Genomic DNA, 6,564 nt, shown 5'->3' on the forward strand with positions numbered 1-6,564 from the left:
TGCCTACTGGTGAAACAGGTCTATGGCAGATGCCATCTTCCTGGCCTCTATCTCTGGAGCATCTGGACAGTAAAGACAACTGCATTAAGCTATTGTTTATTGACTACAGCTCTGCCTTCAATACTATAATTCCAAGCAAACTCATTTCTAAACTCCAAAGCGAGGGACTCAACACCTCCCTTTGCAACTGGATCCTTGACTTCCTGACCAACAGACCGCAATCAGTGAGGATAGGCAGCAACACCTCCCCCACAATTATTCTCAACACTGGTGCCCTATAAGGCTGCGTCCTCAGCCCCCTACTCTACTCCCTATACACTCATGACTGTGTGGCCAGATTCTGCACTACCTCCACCTACAAGTTTGCAGATGACACCGCCATAGTGGACTGTGTCACAAATAACAATGAGTTGGAGTACAGGAACGAGATAGAGAGTTTAGTGACATGGTATCATGAAAACAACCTTTCCCTCAATGTCAGCAAAACAAAATAGCTGGTCATTGACTTCTGGAAGGGGATTGTGCACATGCTTCTGTTTACATCAGCGGTGCTGAGGTCGAAAGGGTTGAGAGCTTCAGGTTCCTAGGAGTGAACATCACCAATAGCCTGTCTTGGTCCAACCATGTAGATGCCATGGCCAACAAAGGTTAGCAGCACCTCTGCTTCCTCAGGAGGCTAAAGAAATTTGGCATGTCCCCTTTGACACGCACCGACTTTTATTGATGCACCATAGAAAGCATCTTATCTGGATGCATCACGGCTTGGTACGGCAACTGCTCTGCCGGCACCTCAAGAAACTGCAGTGAGAGTTGTGGGCACAACTCAGCACATCACAGAAACCAGCCTCCACTCCATGGACTCTCTACACTTCTTGCTGCCTTGGTAAAGCAGCCAACATAATCAAAGACCCCACCCACCCCGAACATTCTCTCTTCTACCCCCTCCCAGTGGGCAGAAGATACAAAGCCTCACATACTACCAGACTCAAGGATAGCTTCTATCCTGCTGTTATAAAACAATTGAACAGTCCCCTACTATGCTAAGTGGACTCTTGGCTTCACAATTTACCTTAATATAGTGAGAAACACGATGATGCTGGAGGAACTCAGCAGGCCAGACAGCATCCATGGAGAAAAACAGGCGGTCAATGTTTCAGGTCAGGAATGGGACTAAATGGGTTCAAAGAACAAACTGCAGGAGAAACTCAGCAGGTCAGAATCAGAATCAGGTTTATTATCACTGACATATGTTGTGAAATTTGTTGTTTTGTGGCAGCAGTACAGTGAAAGATGTAAAAACATAAAAATTACTGTGTCACAAAAATAAATTAATAAATATAAATAATATTTTCCTTTCTGATGACAGCAGTTAAATAGGCTACAGACTGGAAGCAATAACTTCACCTTTGGTTGTACTGGAAAACATCAGGATAGTTAGAAAACAGATGTTTTTTCTATGAGCTGTGAGATTTGAAAAATTAATTTTTGTTTGAAGGCAAGGTGAATTGGATTGCTTGATGTGAATTATTGAAGTCCTTGAGCTGGTTTCAGACAGAATTTTCATGTGAACAGTCATATGAAATAAAGCAGAGTGCTCTGTGCCGATGAGTCTGATGACTTCACCTTTGCCTTTTATTGAGAACATCCTTACAGCTTGGCCCATGAGGTAAGATGGAAACTCCCTGGTTACACAGACTGAGATGAAATTTTGCACCAAGACCAAATGTTCCTTGTTCATCCTGCTTTGTGCACCCTTTATCAATGGTGTATAATAACTTCCTCTCGTCATTAGGCCAGTAACTTAACAGAAGACAAATCAAAACCAAAACCACATTTTAATCTTTTAACTTTTTTGTGTCGCTTTCTTGAACTTAATTTAAAAAATTAACCGCCTTCCCAATTTCTGTCCTCAAAATCTCCTTTTTCTCTTTTTTTTGGTGTTCCTTTCAGTACATCAGCAAATTTCTAGAGGAAATAAGCAGCTTGACTGAAATGTTGGAACTGAGCACCTGGAATAATGCGATGCACTCCTCTATGGGTAGGCATGTAACGCTATTACAGCACCATCAACCCGGGTTCAACTCCAGCCGCTGTTTGTAAGGAGTATGTATGTTATTCCTGTGTCTGCGTGAGTTTCCATTGGGTGCTCCAGTTTCCTCCCACATTCCAAAAAGACGTACGGGTTAGAAAGTTGTGGGCATGCTATGCTGGCATCGGAAGCATGATGACACTTGCGGGCTGCCCGCAGAACACTACGCAAAAGATGCATTTCACTGTGTATTTCAATGTACATATGATTAATAAAGAAATCTTATCTCTTATGGGATGGAATTGTTATCTTTAGACTCACAAAATGGTGTAAATAATAAAGAGATACTATTTTTCCTCCTAAGTATCACCTACAATGTTGACCTTCCAATACCACATTGTAATTACAAGCACAAATCCTGGTCAACAGCTAGACCCCACACCTCTCTTGACCTGCACATTGCATTTGTCTCATCTGCTTGCTCAATATCCAGCCATCAATAAGCTAAAGAAATGTTCTAATGAAACATTTGGACAAACAAATTCATTTGCCTTGTCCTGCCATGGACTGTTCACAAGAAGTTGACTTCATCCCACTCACAGGGTGCAGGGCAAGTGTTTCTCCTAGCTACCTACAGTTACAATGGAGAAGGATTGAATTAACACAAGAGTCTGAAATTAAATGACAACAGTACACAGTTTTTATTATGTGGAATTGGATCTACTTTTACTGGAGTTGAGAGATGATTGTGAGTTTAATGTAATGATTGACACAACAACATACACCTTCTCTCTGTAGGTTACTAGATTAACACTATGATCAATCCATTCACAGTACCACCTGGTGACTGACCAGGTCTTCCTTCCCTGACTGCAGCTCTGTTTCAGTGGGCAACCTGCTTCCATCTGCTGGAGACAAATGCAAATGCTGGAACCTGGAGCAAAAAATATATTGCTGGAAGAACAGAAAGAGAGTCAAGCAGCATCTGTGAAGGCATAGGGATTGTCGAGACTGATGCCCTGATGCAGGATCCCGACCCAAAACTTCAACCATCCCTTTACCCGAGTTGATGAAATGGTCAATAGGGTATGACATTCTCAATAGGAGGTTTTACTTTTCTTTGTATTTACATGTGACAGAAATCCGTGAATGTACAATGATCCTTGGAGCTACTAAATGAAGTGTGTTGTTTGCAGATGGGAGAAACTAAACTGCATTATGGTGGCAGAGATAATGGAGTTATAAATATGAGGTGATACTTTGTCCTTTTCAGGTAAGATGACTCACTGATGTGACTGACTATAGCTACCTTCACACAGTTGGAGCTGAGAGGATAAGACAAGGGTTTGTTTCCAACACAGTAAACAGAAGCAAGCTGCATTCTGCTGAAATCTGGAGCAAAAAAAACTGTTGGAAGAGTTCAGTGGGTCAGGCAGCATCTGTGGAGATCCCATTAAGATAAATATCCAGTGACGATACTAGGAAAACTTCTGGTTTTTTTTCAACAATTCCATCCTTAATCTGCAACGCTCCTGGGATCTCACTCTTCCTCTCGCGGCTGTTTGTGAGCCCTGTCCCCAGATTCCGGCTGTCACCAGCTGTGGATGCAGGTGAAATCCACTTTACTTCAATGACCTTATCAAGGTGTATTGACTTCATAGAGGTGTATAAAATCATGAGGGGCACAGACGGGGTAAATGGACACAGTCTTTTTCCCAGGAAAAGGGAATCAAAATCTGAGGAGCATGGGTTTAAGGTGAGAGGGGAAAGATTTAAAAGGGACTTGAGGGGCAACTTATTCATGCACAGGGTGCTACATATATGGAACAAGCTGCAAGAGGAAGTGGTCAAGGCAGGTACAATAACAAAATTTGAAAGAGAGTTGGACAGGTACATGGACAGGAAAGGTTTAGAGGAATATGGGCCACATGCAGGCAAATGGGAAGTATTTCAGATGGGCATCTTGGTTGGTATGGATGAGTTGGGCTGAAGGGCCTGATTCTGTGGTGTATTAGTCTATGATTCTTATGTATTTTCTGCCTCATGAACTGTGAACGTAATTCCATAAGGTAGTTATGGATAAGACTGGTCCAAGGGTGAAAGTGCTAAATTAGTGCAAGGCTAATTACAACAGTATACTGGGGAAGGTAAATTGGGAGGGGCTACTTGGGGGCAAATCTACATCTGACATTGGTGAATCTTTTAAAGGCGAGCTGGTCAGGACCAACATGTTGCTGTGAGAATGAAAGTTAAAAGTGACAACATCTGAGAACCTTGGATGACAAGATATTATAAGTTTTGTCAAAAAGATAAAGGAAGCATATGTAAAGTTTAGAAACCTGAAACTGGACAAGGCCCAAGAGGAATATAAAGGGAGCAGGAGAGTATTTAAACAAGGGGTTAGGATGGCAAAAGGGGGCCATGAAATATTTTTGGCAAGTAGGATTAAGGAAATCCCAAGGGTTTTGTAGTGTAGCGGTTAGCATAACACTATTACAGCGCCAGCGACCTGGGTTCAATTCCAGCCACTGGAAGGAGTTTGTATATTCTCCCCATGTCTGTGTGGGTTTCCTCCAGGTGCTCTGGTTTCCTCCCACATTCCAAAGACGTACAGGTCAGGAAGTTGTGGGCATGCTATGTTGGCGCCAGAAGCGTGGCGACACTTGCAGGCTGCCCCCAGAACAATCTATGCCAAAGATGCATTTCACTGTGTGTTTTGATGTACATGTGACTAATAAAGATATCTTATCTTATCTTACCTAATCTTATCTTATGTATATATTAGGAACCTCATGTAGCTAGGGAAAGGGCAGATCTACTCAAGGACAAAGGAAGGAGTTATTGTATGGGGCCAGAAGTGTGTATGGTCCTTTATGGTACTTTGTATCAGTGTTCATCAAGCAGAAGGACATGGACAATTGTGAGATCAGGGAGGAATATGCTGATATTCTAGGGCATGTCAATATTAAGATGGAGGAGGTGTTGGGTGTCTTGATGAACATTAAGCTGCATAAGTTCCCAGGGCCTGATGGCATTTATCCCAGGATACTGAGAGAGGCAAGGGATGAGATTGCTGGCATTGACAGAGATCTTTGTAAACTCTTGAGCCAGAGTGAAGCCCCAGAAGGAGAGCTTGATGGGTGAGCCTATTTGAAGAGAAAGGAATGAAGGAGGATTTTAAGAGCATGAAATCCAGAGCCCAGTGGCAGCAATTTGCTGTTAGGGTGAAGGGTAAACCTTGCAATTTTAAGGAACCTTGGCTGAAAAGATATATTGAGGCTCTGGTTGATAAAAGAAGGAAGCATACATTGGGTTAAGGGGTTGGGGATGAGTAAATCCCTTGATGACTATAAACATATTAAAAATACACTTAAGAGGGAAATCAGGAGGACAAAAAGGGAGGGTATGAGATGGGTCTGGTGGGTAAGGTTAAGAAAAATCCCAAGAGGTTCTATAGCTTTATTAAGAGTAAAAAAGTGGCTAGGGAGAAAAGTAGGTTCCCTTAGAGATCAGCAGGGCCACCTATGTTTTGAGCCACAGGAAATGGGTGAGATTTTGAATGAATATTTCTCCTCATTGTGTGGAATCATCATTGCTCAAGAGATAAGGGAAACTAGTGGAGACATTTCCGAGGGCATTCATATTGCCAAGGAGGAGGCATTTGCAGCCTTACAGCACATTAAGGTGGTTATGTCCCCAGGGCCTGACCGAGTGCATCCTTAGACTTTGTGGGAGGCTAGAGAAAAATTTGTAGAGGTCCTTGCAGAAATGTTTGCTTCATCCTTAGCCACTGGTGAAATTTCCAAAGACTGGCAGGTGGCTGATGTCATTCCATCGTTTAAGAAGGGTAGCAAGGACAAGCCAGGGAACTACAAGCCTGTCAGCCTGACATCAATAGTGAGGAAGTTACTGGAGGGAATTCTGAGGGACAGGATCTACCAACATTTGGATAGACAAAGTCTGATTAAGAGGATCCAGCATGGCATGGCTTTGTGCTTGGAAAGTAACACTTGATGAATCCTTAAGAGTTTTTGAAGAGGGAACTGAAAGGGTAGATGAGGGTAGGGCAGTGGATGTTGTCTATTTGGACTTTAGCAAGGCTTTCGACAAGGTGCTGCATGGCAGGCTGGTCTGGTAGGTTATGTCCCATGGACTCCAGGGAGAGCTAGTTAGGTGGAAAAATTAGCTTGGAGTAGGAAGCAAAGGGTGGTGATTGAAGGCTGCTTCCTGGAATGGAGGCCAGTGACTAGTGTTGTGCCACAGGGGTTGGTGTTGGGACCCTTGCTATTCATTATTTATATCAATGATTTGATGCGAATACACAAGGGTTGATCAGTAAGTTTGTGGATGACATGAAATTAGGAAGTGTTGTTCATAGTGAAGAAGGTTATTGTAGATTACAGGGGGATCTTGATCAGTTGAAGTAGCTGAGGAGTGGCAAATGATTTCATACAAATAAGTGTGAGGTGATGCACTTTGGAAAGTCATACTAGCATAGAATTTATACTATGTATGGTAGGGCACTAGGGAGTGTA

Source organism: Pristis pectinata, chromosome 20, assembly GCF_009764475.1.
Source record: "Pristis pectinata isolate sPriPec2 chromosome 20, sPriPec2.1.pri, whole genome shotgun sequence".
Lineage (NCBI taxonomy): Eukaryota > Metazoa > Chordata > Chondrichthyes > Rhinopristiformes > Pristidae > Pristis > Pristis pectinata.